At 46.2% G+C, this 18,417-nt stretch overlaps 1 protein-coding gene across 3 annotated transcripts in view; it reads left to right on the top strand.

Annotated features, from left to right (window-relative positions):
* The window catches only part of PC (pyruvate carboxylase), a 318,688-nt gene that overhangs the window by 33,246 nt on the left and 267,025 nt on the right, over window positions 1–18,417 (top strand). The window contains exon 1 of one of the 3 annotated variants that reach the window (XM_033954338.1): window positions 13,016–13,048. The exons of the other annotated variants lie outside the window; for them this stretch is intronic. The gene's annotated coding sequence lies outside the window, so the exon portion shown is untranslated. Of the gene's footprint in view, window positions 1–13,015; window positions 13,049–18,417 lie in introns of those variants that run through there. 3 annotated transcript variants of the gene reach the window in all.

The raw sequence follows: 18,417 nt of genomic DNA, 5'->3' as shown, positions 1-18,417 counted from the left end.
CCGCTTCGATGTCGATGACTCTCTTGATATGGGCATGTTCATCTTGGAAGCGTAGAGCACACCGATGGTACCAATCATGAGCCAAAGGTACCGGTGTTCTTTTCTTCTATTCCGGAACCATACCTATGGTATCGGTCCTGGACCAAGGGTACTGTTCTTTTCTTTCTGCTCTGGAATGACACCATTGGTACCAGTTGGGGACCAAGGGTACCGATGTTCTTTCTTTCTCCTCCGGAAGCGGCACCAATGTTATCGATCATGGACTTCGGGTGCCGGTGCTTTTTTCTTTATACTCTGGAACGACACCATCAGTTCATGAACCAACGGTGCCAATGTCTTTTTCTCTTTGCTGGGGCATGACGCCATTGGTACTGGTCATGGACCAACGGTACCGGGGGAGGGGGGGTTGTCTTTCTCTTTGCTGGGGCATGACGCCATTGGTACCAGTCATGGACCAACGGTACCGATGTGTTTCTTTTCTTTTTCTCTTTACTGGGGCACGACGTCCTCGGTACCAGTCATGGGCCAACGGTACCGGTGTCCTTTCCCGTCTGCTCCGGTGGTGCTGTGTGTTTTGATACCAGCTTTTTTCATCTAGGGAGTGTTGCACCTTGGTACCGGCGTTGTATCCATTGGTACCGGTTCTTCCTTTTTAATAGTGTTTTCTTTCATACCATGCTTTCGGTCGGCCTCGGCATGTTTTCACTGTTCCTGTCGGTGATGTCGACGTTTCTAATTGGTGTCGACCTCCCTGTTCGATATCGACTTCTCTATCGACGCCATGTTAATGTCGATGTCGCAGTCCATCTTGACATCCAGGTCGATGTTGGACTTTCTTGTCGACATCGACATGAATCACAGTTGAACCAGTTGTTTGGGTTGTCAGCCCTGTTGACACTGTCTCTTCTAGTGTTGCCCGGTTCAGTTTTTTGATTCCGGGGACATTTTTACTTGAGTCTTCTCTGCTTTTGACGACTCCTATCCCGTGACACCAGTTGTCGTTGCAGTTACCGTTGTCGGTGTTGTTCCGGTATGGGAAGGCTTTGCAGTCATCAAGCTGTATTCGGCCTTCGACATCGACTCCTTGATGATCTTGGTTTTGACTGGTTGAGAGGCTTGGGGTGTCTTTTGGAACTACACCTATCTCTTTCTGAAGTGGTGGGTGCTTCTTCATCACATGTGCTTTTTTCCCTTGAGTGGGGTTCGCAAAGCCTTCATAATTGCATGACATATCATTTTTTACAGATCCATTAGGGAACTTTCTGTACATGCATTCCTTTGGGAGTTGACTTTGTACAGTCATTTCTTTCCCTAAGAAATTTCTTTTCCTTCCTTGTACTTATCTCCTCAAGGGTGGTTTGCTTCCCTTCCTTGATCTCTATGGGGACTTTTTTGACATGCACTATGAAGCGGTTAATGTGTGTCTTTGTTTCCCTCCTGGTGGAGTTCCTCCTCAAGGCTAGTGTGTAGGCCTCTGTCTTTCTGTGCAGAATGGACAAGGCTAGGGACCGGTTAGCCAAATGGGTTTACTAAATTCCTCTACTACCTGAATGGTTTTCTTTGGCATACATTTGTGTACACATTTCATGTAGCCGCTTTTCAATTTCAGTACCTGTTTTTGCAGATCTGTTTTTTACGGATCTGGTCTGCATCTGAGTGTCTGTTTTTATTATTACTCAACAGGACAGGTTATTGAATATGTCTGATTTGAGGAGGTGTTCCTGGGGCTGTGCTGGAACATGTTTCCTCTACATTATGGACCTGGTGAGTTTCTCTGGCCACATCTGTGTAGCAGTTTTCACTTTCACAGTGGCTGTCTTATCAGTCTTTATGCACTCCTAAGAGCCTAAGCTCTCTGAGTTTTCTTCATGTGGAGGCTTTATTCACTTAATCTTTTCACCCTGCTCTCAGACTCTGTTTTATTTTGAGAGTCTGCGTGGGATCTTAGGCAGTCCTTCCTGTTTTCTCCTGCTAATTCTCCTTGAAGGGTTCTCTTCGATTGCTGGTCTTTCTCTTAATTGTCAAGGCCACTGGATGACACTGTTTTTTTTTCTGGATTTCAGACTCTTCTTCCTGATTTTCTGGGCAGCCGCTACAGGCTCCAATTCATACGGCTTTCGAGCTGTGTTTTTCAACCATTCACTTACCAGTTTTGGTTTTTTCCTCCCAAATTATTCAGGGGGTGTCTGTGTTGGCCACATCTATTCGATTACAGGGCCTTCTTGTTTTTCCATTTTTTCAACATCCGTTTTTTAACCGGTTGTTTTTTCCCTGAGAGATGGTTCAGACATTTTTCTCACTCATCTCATTTTCTTTAGCTTTTCATTTTCTGTACCCATATTCATGTCTGTGTTTCTTTGGGGGTACTTCTTGACTCCACTCTTCTGAGAGTGTTTCTTTTTTCAAATTGTTTTCAATCTTACACATCTTGTTTCTTTTGAACAATAGGCATTCTTCTGTTTCTGTTATGCCACGGATCAGACTACATTCTTGTACTCCTCAGTGGTCTTTTGTTTTCCAGTGGTACCAGGCGAGGGCTTGTCTCTCAAAGCTTGTATATCTTTGATCTCCCCTAGTCTCTACGGAGGTTCCCTTTTCTATTTGTTACTTCCTTGCATGGTCTTCATGCTTTCTGCATCTAATTTCTGCCTGGGGGGTTCATATGGGCATTCTACAGCCTCAGGGTCTTTCGCCTGCTAGGCATCGGATTTTTCCCATTTTTTTTCTTCTCTGGTTCCCAGGCTCATGACAGGGTTTTTTTTTCATGTGTGTAACCACACCTCATTCCTTCTTCTGTCATCTGGACTATTCCTGTGGTTCTTTCCTGGTTATTTATGCTACCATTTGTAACAATAGTGTCAGCTCCACTTGAATTTATTACCTGGAAAATGGTTTTTCCTTATCTCACCTCTTTCAGGGGAATCGGTGAGTTTCATGGCCTGCTAGCAGCTTCATCCTTATCAGTCTTTCATCAAGCCAAGGTGAGTCTATGTTCATGTCCACAGTATCTTCTACTATTTTCATTTCACTCAGTCAGTTCTTCTGTTTGTGTTTCCTGCACCTCCTTTTTCCTACGAGGATCCTGGCTTTATATGTTTTGTCCTATAAGCAATTTTTTTTGTCCTCCTTGTTACGCAGGTCAGAGTCGCAGCGATTTTATCGCAACCTTTTCTTTTGATTCAACTCAGTTTGGATATCCTATATTCATGGGAACGATTTTCACTGGACTGATTGCCTCCCTCTCGTTCTTCTTTACTCAGATTGGCCTGGCATGGGGATATCGTGTCCCAGTCCCTAAGTTTGAGTTCTGGCAGCTTTCGTTGTTTTCCTTAGAGTTACATTACTGAGGAACTCTGTACAGCTGCCACCTGTTCCTCAGTTCATTCCTTCTCTTCTCACTATTGTCTGGGTTTTTTTTCTCCAGACGGGATGGGCACTTCAGCCAATGTTTTCCAATTGTATTTCTTTGGCCAACTCGCTTGGAGGTCACCCATCAGTGAGAATGTGCTGCCTGCTTGTCCTGGGATAAAGCACAGTTACTTACCGTAACGGGTGTTATCCAGAGACAGCAGGCAGATATTCTCACAACCCACCCACTTCCCCGGGTTGGCTTCTTAGCTGGCTTATCTTAACTGAGGGAGACCGCGCGCCTACGTCGGGTGGGAAGGCACTCGCGCATTGCGGTGCAGGCGTCAATAACTTTTTCAAGCACCAGCTTGAGATTAGGTATACAGTATGACGTCCCTGAAATCCAGCCATCAAGATTGCAGCTGGTCCGCGGGGACATCCCCTGCTGCCGTCCTCAGGAACGCCCTCCACAGAGAAACATAAAGGCGTTTATCAAGGGAGAAAGCGGACCGGTGTGCATGTATTTCAAAATTAGCAACCTCCATCATCAACCGCAGCCAGTGTGAAAAGGAGGCAAGTGTCGGCTCCACCCAGTGCCCGAGCAGGAGCTTTTTCACCAACAGCAGTGCCATGTATAAAAATTTCCTGAGTGGGAGAGTAAAGCTCCCATTGAGCAATTCCCTCTGATCTTCCATCAGCAACAGGCCGTAATCACACGGTACCTGTCGCCCCATCAAGTCGTCCAGAAAGGGAAGGACCTGTAGCCAAATAGCCACATGAGGGCATTCCAAAACCATGTGGACCAGAGTACCTTCAGCCCTCTGGCAATGTGAGTAAGTGGCATCCTCCCAGAGACCCATAGCCCGACCCCGAGTTCTAGAGATGTAGGCCCGGTGCAGGATTTTAAATTGCATTTCCCTAAGGTCTGTGGAGCCAACTAGGAGGGAGAGATTCGCAAAGAGCTCCAAAAATTGGGCTTTGGTAAAGACGACTACCAGGTCCCTGGACCAGTGGCCAATCACTCGTTCTAGGTATAAGGCCTTGGGGGCAAGCTTAAGAATTCTGTACCATGTGGCCAACCTGTTCATTTGGGAGGGGAACAGCCTCAGTTTGTACCAAAGTCTTTAACCCCTCACCCAACTTCTGAAAAGCTCTCTGTGTTACAAATGTGCCATCTTAGGCCAGATCATATGATATGTCCCCAGGTAGATAGCTACGAGGGGTGTTCAATAATATATCTATCTGAGTATGACAGAAAGTAGCAAGCGTGTTGAAACAACTCTATGCATATTGTGATATGTCTCAAGATTTATGGACAACAATTTTTACTGGTTTTCAGAACAAAGTACAAACCTTCATACATGCGCTGGGCCCAATACCCAAGCCATACTCATACAGAACTGAAACTATGATCAATAGAGCAAAGCAGCATAAATCCCCACACCCCACCCACACCTGGAACAGGGAGTATCCTCCAATTCACGGAACAATGGAACAAAAAATCACGTGATATTGAAACATATCCCACAGGTAATAGGACAAACCCTGAGCAAATTGAAAATATGGGTAGCATCACATCTTCAGCAAACCAATGTACAAGAAATGAGAAACCAACACTGCATATAACCTCACCAGAACATATACCCCACCCCAAACCTTAACCGCAACAGAACTCGGAAAACTTTGGACTCATAGTTTTCCGATATACATCTCCCTCAGTTCCGAGGAACAGAAGGACATGCAAACCCCACCCCAGATAGAGGAAAGAAAAAACAAACTCTCGCACACCTGCCGATCGTGCCCACACATCAGCACAACCCCATAATTAGGAGATAGAATTTAGGATCTCACTGTGTGCCCTGGGGGCCAGGGATTGAATATAGGGATCCCAGATTTGAAGAAAATGTCTTGCGCTGAAAAAAGTGACTAGAATATTACTTAACTTAATGTTTGATTGCAAAAATGCCTAGAGGGGCATAATCAAAAAAAGCATCAAGTCCCCTTTTGGCCTAAGTCCCTAAACGTTCAACCCAGAAGCAGGGAAAGTGTCCATAACCAAAACAAACGTCCATGTTTTGATTATGGCCTTCCTCTGCCAAAATGCCCAATCTCCACTACGTCTAAAAGTACACCCACTGCACGTCTACACTTTTTAGCCATAATTAAAGAAAAAAACGCCTAAGCCCCAAACTTCCAACAGAAGAGCTTTTAGGCGAAGGAGGAGCCAGTCCTTCGCCTAAAAGCTGGATTCTGAAACCAGTGTCTATCAAAAACAACACCGGTTACAGAATCCCCCCCCCCCAAAAAAAAAAAACTGATCTAGGCAGGAGGGTGCCCAAGCCCTCCTGCTATGTCAAACCACCAACCCCCCTGACAACATCGGGGCAAGAGGGAGCCCAAGCCCTCTTGCCCTGCTGAAGCCGCGACCCCCCCGACTCGATCGGGCCAGGAGGGAGCCTAAGCCCTCCTGGCCCAGGCGACCCCCTACCCCCACTACATTACGGGCAGGAGGGATCCCAGGCCCTCCTGCCCTCGATGAACCTGTGACCCCCCGGCCGACCCCACGACCCCCTCAACACCACCCCCCTTCCCCGTACCTTTTTTTCGTTGGCCAGACAGACGGGTGCCAAACCTGTCCGTCCGGCAGGCAGACCAATCAGAATAGGCCCGGGAGCCTTAGGCCCCACCAGTAGGCGGTGCTTTGGTACGGCTGGACCAATCCGGCCTCATTCTTCTGTGGGCTGCCTACCGGACGGACGGGTTTGGCACCCGTCTCTCCGGCAATGAAAAAAAGGTACGGGGAAGAGGGGTGGGGGTGAGGGGGTCATGGGTCGGCTGGGGGGCCGAACAGGGGTTTTAGGGGGGGGGGCGGAAGTTGGGGGGAGGGGGGTTCGTCGAGGGCAGGAGGACCTGGGATCCCTCCTGTCCATAATGTAGTGGGGGGGTGGGGGTAGGGGGTCGCCTGGGCCAGGAGGGCTTGGGCTCCCTCTTGTCCCGATCGAGTCGTGGGGTCGCGACTTCAGCAGGGCAAGAGGGCTTGGGCTCCCTCTTGCCCCGATTGAGTCGGGGGATCGCGGCTTCAGCAGGGCAAGAGGTCTTGGGCTCCCTCTTGCCCCGATCGAGTCGGGGGGGTCGCGGTTTCAGCAGGGCAAGAGGGCTTGGGCTCCCTCTTGCCCCGATCGAGTCGGGAGGGGGGTCAAGGCTCCCTCTTGCCCTGATGTTGTTTGTGTGGGGGGGAGTGATCCATCGCGGCAGGGGAGATGCCTTTTCTCCCCTACCACGATGCCATCACTCCTCTACCGGAACTACCGCAGGTCGCGGCAGTTCGGGTAGAGGAGTGATGGCATCGCGGTAGGGGAGATGAGGCATCTCTCCTGCCGCGATGGTTAGGTTGCCGGGCTGCTGAACTGATGGCGCCAGCGGCCATCAGCTCAGCGGCCCCTTTTTTGGCACTTAGACCTGGTTTTCTTTCGTCTAAGTCAAACAGGTCTAAGTGCCGACTAAACTGTTTTGGTTATAGGTGTTGTACGCCTAGGTGTAGGTCAGCCCACCTCCCGCCCACTGCCCGCCCTTTCCCCTCCTCTAAACACACCTCTTTTCTCTCTGTGCATCTATAGGCAGGGGAAAGGCCTAAGCTGTTTTTAGATACGTCTAAAAACCAGCTTTGGTTATGGGTACTTGGATGATCAGGCTTTTTGATCGTCCAAGTAGCCACTTAGGACACTTTTTAGACTTTTTTTTTTTTTTTTATTATTACCCCCCATAGTAACTACGCTGATCTTTCCAGTCTGTGACTGCGCGTAGGCTCCATTTCTGAGGCTTTTTCCCGTATAAATAATCAAACTGAGATAGATAAAAAACTAAGTTAGATAGTGAGTGCACTTCTTTGAATAAGTGGGAGTTACCGGTATATATTCCTTTGTATTATATTTTAATATGGGAACAAACCATAAAAGTTTTGTTTTGGTGGTTTTTAGTTTCATATGTACAGAGGAAGCCCAATCTTGAATTCTTGAAATACAAGAATTAATATCTGCTGTTAAATTGGACAGTGATGGCTCAACTTCAAGTAAGATAAAAATATCATCAGTGTAGGTAAAGATCGATCCTGAGATGGATAAATTTATATATTTTAATGTTGTCATATATATATATTAAATAATATGGGAGACAATGGTAGATCCCTGAGGTACTCCGCATACAGGAGACCAAGATGGAGAATATTTACCCTCAGCATGTACTTGATAAGATTGTAACTTCAAGAAGCCACTGAACCAATTCAGAACTTTCTGATCTAAGCCAATGCTAATTAACATCAAAAGCCGTGGAAAGATCAAATTGCAGCAGAATAGCATATTGACCTTGGGCCAAAAGATTCTATTGAAATAATAAGAATCTCAGTACTGAAGTTTGGGCAAAATCCATGTTGGAATGGGAGAAGAATAGAAAGCATCTCACCAGAACTCCCTTATAGGTTATGATGAGCCTCCCAAAACCCACTATATCTACCTGTCTACAACCCCAATAGCCCTTATAGCTGCAGGTGGTACCTATATGGCAGCCAGGGCCGGGCTAAGCAGCCCTGACATACTGGCCTTGGGGATCCCAGAAAGTTTTATGGGTAGTGAAAGTTATCCCTTTATGTATCAAAATTGCAACTCCCCTCTTGATAATTATAAGAGGAATAGGCCAATTGTCCCACCCAGTCTCTTTGAAGTTTTTTATGTTCACTTACATTAAGATGTGTCTCCTGAATAAAAGTCACATCTATTTTTTCCTTTTCAATATAGGTTAGCAGCTTTGTTCTCTTAACTGGGGAATGCAAGCCTGCTACATTTAAAGTCAGAAAGTTAGCCAGAATCCCATGGGAAATTCACAAAATCAGTATAAAAAAACAAGATTTTGGTCTCCCCATGAGGTCTCCCAGACCAGTGGTCCCCAACCCTGTCCTGGAGGACCACCAGCCAATCAAGTTTTCAGGCTAGCCTTAATGGATATGCATGGAGAAGATTTGCATGCCTGTCACCGCCATTATATGCAAATCTCTCTCATTCATATTCATTACGGATATCCAGAAAACCTGACTGGCTGGTGGTCCTCCAGGACAGGATTGGGGACCACTGTCCCAGACAGACCCCAAGGGAAGAATATCCCTAATCAGGCTAAACGAGCTATCCCCCCTCCCCATCTCTTCCTCCAGATCCCCCAGACCTGTCCCTCAACCATCCCCAACCAAACCACAGTATCTCCACACTATAAGAAGAAACCCAATATCCCCCACCCAACCCGCCACCAGGAAACATTAAACGCACTAAGCAAACAGCAAACACTTGAGAATAAAATGGAATAGAGTCCAATAGAAAGTCAATAATCAATAACAATCATACCACCCTGGGTCAAGCCCAAGAGACCAAGTCAGCCCTTGAGCACTGGGAAGAATTCCCAAGTCGGGCAGTTCCATCCATTAGAAACAGTATAAGACCCATAGTGGCCAGCCTCAAACAAGTTCACAGAAGGAAAAACAACAGCTTCATATTCAAAGGCAAGGCTCACACAGAAGAGAAGTAGAAAAGGGCCCCATGGAGGAATAGTCATATCCTCTCTGAGATCAGGGCAGACCCTACACAGAGGATTTAAATTCCCCCAAGGAATTGCAGAGCTTGGTTCCCTGATCTGTAGAGATCTTAACTTTAGCACAGGGATCTCAAAGTCCTTCCTTGAGGGCCGCAATCCAGTCGGGTTTTCAGGATTTCCCCAATGAATATGCATTGAAAGCAGTGCATACACATAGATCTCATGCATATTCATTGTGGAAATCCTGAAAACCCGACTGGATTGCGGCCCTCAAGGAGGGACTTTGAGACCCCTGCCTGGATATTGCACCATAAAGCGAATCCCTTTATTCTGCAGTTCAGAGCAGTAAAATGCTAAAGCTCTTTTTGCTGTGACTTCTATGGAATAATCTTTGAACAGGAGCGATGAGGTGCCCATGGTACTTCAGCCGTCCCTTCTTCCTTTACAGGACAATAATGCGCTCCTTGTCCACGATGTTAAGAATACAGGCCACTACAGGTCTTGGATGCAGGGCGCCATCTTTTTTTGGGCCTACACGATGAACTTGCTCGGTCTGCACGCATGTGTTAAACGGCATGAGGCCCACCACCTCTGGTATCCAGGATTCCATGAGGGATTTCAACTCCGAGTCCTTTATAGTTTCTGGGAGTCTCACCAACTGAATGTTGTTGTGCCAGCCCCAGTTCTCTTGGTTTTTGATGGAGATATGCTGTTAAGTGCTGTACTCTCACAACTTCGTAGCTTAGCTTCCATTGCAATAGACCAATCTTTGTTGTGTGAGAGCTGCTGCTCCATTTGAATGTGATGGGGTCCCTGATGCTCTAGACCAGGGGTGTCAAAGTCCCTCTCGAGGGCCGGAATCCAGTCGGGTTTTCTGGATTTCCCCAATGAATATGCATTGAAAGCAGTGCATGCAAATAGATCTCATGCAGATTCATTGGGGAAATCCTGAAAACCCGACTGGATTCTGGCCCTCGAGGACCGACTTTGACACCTGTGCTCTAGACCATCTTTAATATCCTCCACTGTTGCCTGCAGTTTTGACAGACGATCATCGATTACCAGAGAGAAGTTCTTAATTCTTTGACTGCAACTTGCAGGGTAACTATTAGAGGAGGGGTTGGTGCAGACGCTATCTTGATAGAATCCTCCCTACACTTCTCTCTAGTCGGCCTTGGCGTTTTCACTAGCATACCACGGGGTCACAAGCCAGAGACCCCCTCCAACTTCTCAGGGATCAAACTGCCAAGTGCCGGTACAGTTAGCAATGGTTCATGATGCTTTTTGTAGAAAATAGCTAGGTATAAGGTGAGATTTAGATGGAGTCAAGAGCCAAAGTGAAGAGCTACCACTCAGCCTTGCGTCATCACGTGACCCCTCCCCAGTCACAAGATTTAAAAACTTTCCTCCAAAAAATTTCCTTATATTCATCGTTTCACTTGCAATGATATAAACCAAGTAATTGCACTAAACTTTTGTAAGTCACTTCTTAAAGTTGGTTTTAGACTGACCAACTTCAATTGAATAACAAGCAGAGAGCACTAATTTTATAAAAGCTACCTCACCATCTCTTATGTGAGTCCATCATCCATGTCCTCTCCTCTCCCCCCCCCCCCCATTGCAGTTTACCATCTGTCCCCTTCCCCTCCCCTCCTTTTGTGGGTCTGCTCTCCCCATGTGGTTTCTCCATGCCATCTTGCTACTGATACGAAAACCCCTTCCCTGTGCTGGTTTGGCCTCAAATTGACACCACCACCCCCACACACACACACACTCCCTGTGTGTAGCCAGAATTTCTTACCCACAGGCTCTCCTGCAGTGGCCAGCCAGCAGAGGAAATGCTATAAACAATCTTCTTGCGGCCAGTCCCACCGGGGCCTTTCTTCCTCCGCTTCTGAAGTGACGTGGCAGAGGAAAGACCCTGGCAGGGCTAGGCGCAAGCATTTAGCATTGCATTCATTTTTGGTTTGTTGGGGGGTGGAACTGCATTCCCCTGCACCTGTGTCTATACCCATTCTGCAGATGGGTTTGGGGGCCCATTCCCACTTTGTGCTGGGCCCCAACTTGTCATCAGCATTGGACATGGTTAGATTAAAAACACCATGAAGCAGGGTTTGACTTTGAGTCTGTACAGCACTGTATACATTTATGAAGACTATAGAAATGCTTTATAGTAGTGCTGGAGAGGTTTATATTTAGGCGCGCAGGGCTCTGGGACTGCTATTGCCCTTATTCCTTGTCATTTGATAAGTTAGTCCTGTATTTACTTTATATGCAATCTGTGTTACAAAGTACATCTACTTTTTCCCTCCACAAGCTGGGCAGGAGGGTGGAGACAGGTATGTGTACAATAAGCTTCCATCTGACCAAGTTCCTCCAGGCAAATTGAGATCTGTGCCACAGTTTTCCTCCATGGTATGTATCACTTTCCTTTTCAAATTTAGCTCAAAATCTTATAGTTGGGGCATTTAACCAGTTCACAGCTCTTAAAAGAAAGTGCTTGAGAGAGAGCAGGCTTATCTAGAAGTTAAAAAAAAAAAATCTCTTTCAAGCTACAACAGAGTTCTTTCATTCTTGATATGGATAGGTTGATTCTGCTTTGTGGGGTTGGTCTGGTTCAGAAAGATTATTGTGACATTCGCAGACCATATGTATTGCTTAGAGTGAAAATGTGATGGTGCCTGCAGCATGTAGCTGCACAGAGTCGAACAGTGCCCTTGACTGTGACCTAACGGAGCAGCACAGCTATGCATACAGTGCTAAATACACTTGCAAAGATGAAAAGAAAAAGAAATCTGGCAAAGTATAGACTTGGAGTTTGTTTATTTTAAGTAAAAAGTGAATGCAGGTAGAAAAGTAGCCCTGTGAAGTAACTGATTTGCCTGGTGTGCATGTTTTAAATCAGATTGAAAAGGGATTCTTGATTTAAGACCAGAGTTCCCAGCTAAAATGCCTGTGCAATTCAGCAAATTCAGAGGTATACAAAGTACCTCCTTGCACTTTGGTAAGTGGTCATTTGTTCTTGATACTTCTCTGCCCTTTTAAGGCTGCCTGTCCAGTCTTCTGTTCCTCTTCACCAGCAACTGGGGGCCAGTTTCACAAGGGAAACAAATTAATGATAGTGCTAAACCCAAGATGCCCACTCTGCCAACACTGGATGTGAACTGGTTTATTGGTTAGCATAAGAGGCAGAGCAGGATTCAGGTCCAAGTGACACCTGTGACCATGGGCAAGTTGCTTAACCCATTCGTTACCTCAGTTTATTTAAAAACTGCAGGGTCAGGGAAGTTAATTCAGTGACTTGTCTTGAGATACTACTGAAAAGCCCTGAGCTAAAATGAAAATAAACAAAACATAAAATTTATGTGCTGTGAGCACTGCTTCTAGTGCTAGCATGGGAGAGGATTAGGTTGGTGTGCTGCTCTATAAAAATGTGTTTCTGGACCCACAGCAGGGAAACTAATGAGCAGTGGCAGTCCCCTTCCCCCCTTACCTGATAGGAAAGACCCCCAGATGGAAAATGCACCCCTTTCTCAAACAGCAACTTATATTCCTTCTGTACAGCTCAGCACAACTTTTTCATTTACCCTTCTTGTGGCCCAATTCTTTACCTCTTCTCTGGAGCAAACATCAACCAGCCAGGCAGGAAGATGTATGAGGCAGCAACAACCTTTCAGCTGGGTTAGAGAATGACACGGTGGCGGTTTACCCGCGGCCACCGCATTTTAGCCGCGGGTCACCCGCCGAAACGGGGAACGAAAACTAGCAGTTGCTGCGGCGACGGGGACAAGGCCATTCACCGCCCGTGGGGCGGTGAATGGTCTTGTCCCCGCAGTGAGGCATGAAGGATCGCGCGGTCCCCGCAGCACACACCCGCCTGCCCAATCGATCCTAGTGTTTAGCCAGCTCTCTCCCTTCTCCTCACCTTAGTTTGTAGGGTTTTTTTTTCGGCGACCGCACGCTATCAGAGAGCCGCGCACCCGCTGCTGCTCAGTTTCGATCTGCTCTGACGCAACCGGAAACAGGAAGTTGCAGCAGAGCAGAAGATTGAACACTGAGCAGCCGCGCGTGCGCGGCTCTTTGGGAAAGTGTGCATTTCGCCGAAAAACAAAACCTACAAACTAAGGTGAGGAGAAGGGAGAGAGCTGGCTAAACAGTAGGATCGATTGGGCAGGCGGGTGGTGGCTGCGGGGACCGTGCGATCGCTTGTGTTCCCAGCTCAAATTGGAAGGAGGGAGTGAAAGGGAAAAGGATTCTGGGCCAAGGAGATGAAGACGGAAAGAAAAACCCACAGCAGGAAAGAAAGGGAAGGACAGGCAGATGAGCCAGATGCTAGAAGCAAGGGGGGGGGGGAGGGGAAGAAAGAGGGAAAAAAGCTAGATGGGGTTGAAAAGAAGAGACACTGGTATGGAAGAGGAAGATAAGTTCAAGTTTATTAGGATTTGATATACCACTTATCAAGGTTATCTAAGTGGTTTTTACAATCAGGTACTCAAGCATTTTCCCTATCTGTCCCGGTGGGCTCACAATCTATCTAACGTACCTGGGGCTATAGAGGACTGAGTGACTTGCCCAGAGTCACAAGGAGCAGCGCGGGGTTTGAACCCACAACCCCAGGGTGCTGAGGCTGTAGATCCAACCACTGCACCACACACTCCTCTAAGATAGGGGAAATCTGGACACAGGAAGGTAACAGAAAGAGGGAAAATTATAAAGGGGACATGCCATGGGGATGGTATATGGACACAGGGGGGGGGCAATGACAGATACATAGGGGAGATATTAGAAATGGAGAAAATAGGAGCACAGAAGTGAGATGGTTTGTGGGGATGGGACAGGGACCGAGCTTGCAGGCTCCAGTGGCTTGCACAAATTACATTGTAACGTGCCATGAAAATAAGAGGGAGGAAGGTAGATAGATAAGCCACACGAGAGGAGCTGAAGGGTAGTAGAAAGGAACAGATGGTAAAGGAGGGAGGGAAGGGTGGTGGTGGAAAGGAATAGGACAGACATTGAAGGAGGGTGGAGAGGAACAGACCCCGAAGGGAAATGTGGAAGACAGAGTGGGAAGAAGACAGATGCCAGACTATGGGGGAGCGGAGGGAAGAAGATGGGTGCTAGACCAATTGGAGGGGGGGGGGGGTGAAGGGAGAGGCACAGTAACAGCAAGTGGAAGACGCAGAGAGAAGACACACAGTGGATGGAAGGAATTGAATGAGAAGATGTGGAAAGCAGAAACCAGACAACAAAGGTAGAAAAAAAATTATATTTATTTATTTATTTTTTGCTTTAGGATAAAATAGTATATTAGTTGTGTTGATAAAAATTTATAAACAAAGCCCTGCCAGCTGAACATCTCTTTCTCTAGTTCAGCAGCAGGAACTTTGATTTATAAGAAAGGAATAAGCTAAATATTACAGTACTAAGGCTTATATGGATGCAGCGGGGACGGTGACAGGGCGGTGAATTGGATGGCACTGGCGGTGACGGGGCAGTGAAAGGGATGGCGGTGACGGGGCGGTGAAGGGAACGGCGGTGACGGGGCGGTGCAGAGGATGGTGGGCCGGTGACGGGGCGGTGACGGGGACAGATTTTTTCCCCGTGTCATTCTCTAAGCTGGGTATGGTAAAGAGCACTGATACTGGGAGATATGTATGGTCATGAATTGTCTGAAGGGCTATAACTACTTGGTCATATGTTGGAAGTAGGGGAGGGGAATCTATAAGATGAAAATAGTGGGGAGGTAGCCTAGATTTCTGTTTCCAAACTGTGGTTTCCCTTATGTCTGTCTCAGTAGCAGACTAGGGACATTTTTATTTTATTTATTGAATACTTGCTATACTACAATTCTTGAGGTCAAAGTGGTTTACACACTAATGAGTAGAAAGAAAGAAAGAAAGGAACTCCATAAGTAAAAAAAAAAAAAAAAGGGACAGCACACAGGAAACATGCATTCTGTAAAAGGAGTACTGCGCTTCCTCCTCCAGAGACCTGCCACACCATTTCTCTGGGGAATTACTTGAAAGTCTCTCTCTCTAAAAAAAAAAGTGCATCTTTAGAGTCTTTTTTTAAAGCTGGGGAGGGTTGGAAGGCTTCTAATGGGTTGAGGCAGGGCGTTCTAGAGCTTTGGAGTGAAGTTAAAGAAAGCAGGGTGTTGTGTATCCTTGCAGTAAACCTTGGAAAGGGAGGAAGGACCAGCCAGTTAGCATGTAGGGATTGAAGGGATCTACTCGAGGTATAAAGGAAAATCAGGTTGGAAAAGTAGAGTGGGATACCTTGATGAACTGCTTTATGAGCCAAACAAAGAATTTTGACTTGGAAACGACTTAATTGCATATGGGGGGAGGGAGGAGAAATCTAAGATGGTGGACATTTAGCAGCGGTGCTCTGACTGCTCTGCTGTTTTTTCCTGCTTTACTTTAATGTTCTTCTGGGATGCTGCAACTTTTTCTTTGCAGCTATGCTGCGTACTAAGAGGAAGGGAGCTTTGAGAGTGGCACAAGCTCTGGCTCTCACATCCTATTCAGCAGACATTCCAGCATTTCCTTAGCAGTGGAGACTGCTGATCCCTGGTCATTCCAGCAATAGCAGGTTTCTGAGCTGGTCCTGAGTGAGAGCACTTGAGACCGTGGATTTACAAACATCCTTATTGCCGCCGCCGATCTCTGCACCGCCCTGTCCAGCGGGTATGCAGAGTGGTGATTCCTTCCCCAGGAGAAAGGAGGAGGAAACCCTGGAGAAAGTGATGGGAGGAGCTACATACCCTGCCTGGAGAAGAGGATCAGAAGAACGCTGAGAGCGTTGAAGCCTCGGCAAGTAATCCTGTTTTTACACTGGATATGCTCCTGGAGGCCATACGGAGAATGGATGAGAAGGTACAGAAAACTTCTTTGGATATGGAGGTACTTGTTTCAAAGGTGGACGCTTTTTCCTTCAGTGTTGAAAAAGTTAAGCAGGAATGTTTTAATAAGATTCAATCTGAGTCTCTTCCCTTGAAAAATTAAATATCTACAATAATTAAAGAACAATCTGACCTCACATAAAATTGAAAACTATAATCGGCAATTGAATTTGAGAGTGCTGAACTGCTCAAAAATTCCAGCTAAGTCACCAATTGAATTTTTCACCAGACCAGATCCCACCCATAAATAAGACTTATTACCTACCTGTTTCAAAGAGAAACTTAGAGTCTAATGATGTACCTATGGGTGAGAACCTACCTGATAATACTGATCTACATAATATTACGGCAGTTTTGGAGAATTCTTTTTCAGATATCAAGGAGTGAGCTACATTAATTGTCAACTTTATATTTGAACAAGACCTCAATTCTATCGTGAGATTATTCTTCAGAAAAGTGGGATTACTTTTTTGTGGTCATCGTATATGGCTGCATCATGATGCAACCAAATTAGCACAGGAAAGGTGAAAATTATTCCTAGTTATGAGAAAGGAGACGAGGAAACTTGGTGCTACCTTTATGTTGGCCTAGCCCTGTAAATGCATTGTTAAATATATGGGTTTAAAATATGTTGTTTTTTTTCTCTCCTGATCATCTAAGATCCTTTTTGGACCTTAAGGATCTAATCAGTGTTGGGGATTCCAGCTCAAAAAAATAAGGTCGGGGAGTTTAGACGTATAAAGCCTTTTTTTAACAGGTCCTTAGATTATATCTCTATTTAAATTTTATGGTTTTCTCCCCACTGAAAATAGTGGTCTAAGGAAGAGTTAATTCCATTATGCTGTATTTGTCTTTGATTTTTATCCTGAATGTTATATACTGGTATTTTGGTATACGCCTCTATTTCCTAAGCAAGTAGTTGTACTTGTAATATATTTGATAATTTAATTTTTTTTAAAAGTACTCTCATACAGATTTAGAAAAATATTAGCCAGTCATAAGCAGTGTTCCCTCTAAGCGGGCGGGTGTTGTGAGCAAACTTTTTTCACCGTGAGCCAAAAATATCGGGCGCCAGCAAGTTATGAGCCAACTCGCCCGATTCTCCTCTCGCCGCCCTGCCATCTGCCGTACGCCTCTTCCGATCGTGCGCTGTGACGAGAAACGTGTGCGCTGCGATGTAATATTTTGTGCGCCAGCGCACGCCAGCGCAGCTTAGCGGGAACACTGGTTCAAATGGTTTTATTTATTTCCCCAAATTTATTTTTGTTATACGCATTGAAAATATTTGATATTGCGTTTAAATCAAAATCTCAATAAACTTGAAACGAGTGCCCGTGAGATTGTGGGAGGGTTAAATACTCAAAACTTAGAAGTTTTTGCTACGCCAGCTTTCTGGTATCTTTACATACAGTGGCGTACCTAGCATATGTAACATCCGGGGCCCATCATTTTTTGGCACCCCCCCCCATCTGTAAGAAAAACATGATTTTTAGTAACAAACCACACGTCACACATGAGTACCTAGGAAAAGGCAGCATCTTACATATTGCAGTGAGCAGTACATCAATACACCCATTGTAAAACTAAACAAGCCAGACCAGCACAGATCAATCCTACACCGTCAATCCTAACAGAAAACCATGTCTTTCGAACACACAGAACACAGAAAACACCTTCGCCTAGTAAGGAATATGTAATCACAAACTAACCCCTCCCTCTTTTACAAAACTGTAGTGTGGATTTTAGCTACGGAGGTAACAGCTCTGATGCTCATAAAATTCTGAGCATCAGAGCTGCTACCACCAAGGCTGGTGCTAAAAACGCTTCACAGTTTTGTAAAAGGGGGGATAAAATAAAAATACATAGACAAAGGTTAAATTGAACCAGCAAGAAGCTGGACTCTGCATACAATGCTTCACAGAAACAGTGACACATGTCTCCTAAAGCAATAAATAAATAGAAATTTTTTTCTACCTTTGTCTTCTGTGGTTTCTCCTTTCCTCATCTTCTTGTAACTCTCTTCCTTCCATCCACTGTCTGCCGTCTCTCTTCCCCTATATGGCATCTTCTCTCCTTCTATGCCCCTTCCAGAAACTGTATGCCTCCCCCTTCCATCTCTCCTTTCACCCCATTGGTCTGGCATCTCTCTCCTCGCCTTCCCTCTCCCACACCTCTCCTCATAGTCTGGTATCTCCCCTTCCCTGATTCTCTGGCATCTCTCTCCTTTCCTTTTCTTCCATCTTTCGCTCCCCCTCCATGCTCTCACATCTCCCCCTTCCTTTTCCCTTAGACTGGCATACCTTCCTCCTACGCTCCAAGCCCTGGCATCTCCTTTAATTCCCTCCCTCATCTTCCTTCTCCCTCCAGCTGGGTACCGCAACACTCTTCCCTGCAGCTCTGCACTTCCCCACAATTGCCATGCTTCGGTTCCTCTTCTTCCTTCCTTCCTCCCCCCCCCCCCCCGCGGGACCCTGCGGCACCATCAACTCTTACTCCCTCTAATGTCGGCCCTGCAGCTCCAGACTTCCTCGCACCTTCCCCCCTCCCCCTTTGGATCGCTATTATTTTAAATGTTATAGCCGCGGAGCTGTATC

Source organism: Geotrypetes seraphini, chromosome 8, assembly GCF_902459505.1.
Source record: "Geotrypetes seraphini chromosome 8, aGeoSer1.1, whole genome shotgun sequence".
In the NCBI taxonomy this organism is placed as follows: Eukaryota; Metazoa; Chordata; class Amphibia; order Gymnophiona; family Dermophiidae; genus Geotrypetes; species Geotrypetes seraphini.
The sequence above is the reverse complement of the archived record's forward strand: the minus strand, read 5'-3'. Positions and strand labels throughout refer to the sequence as shown.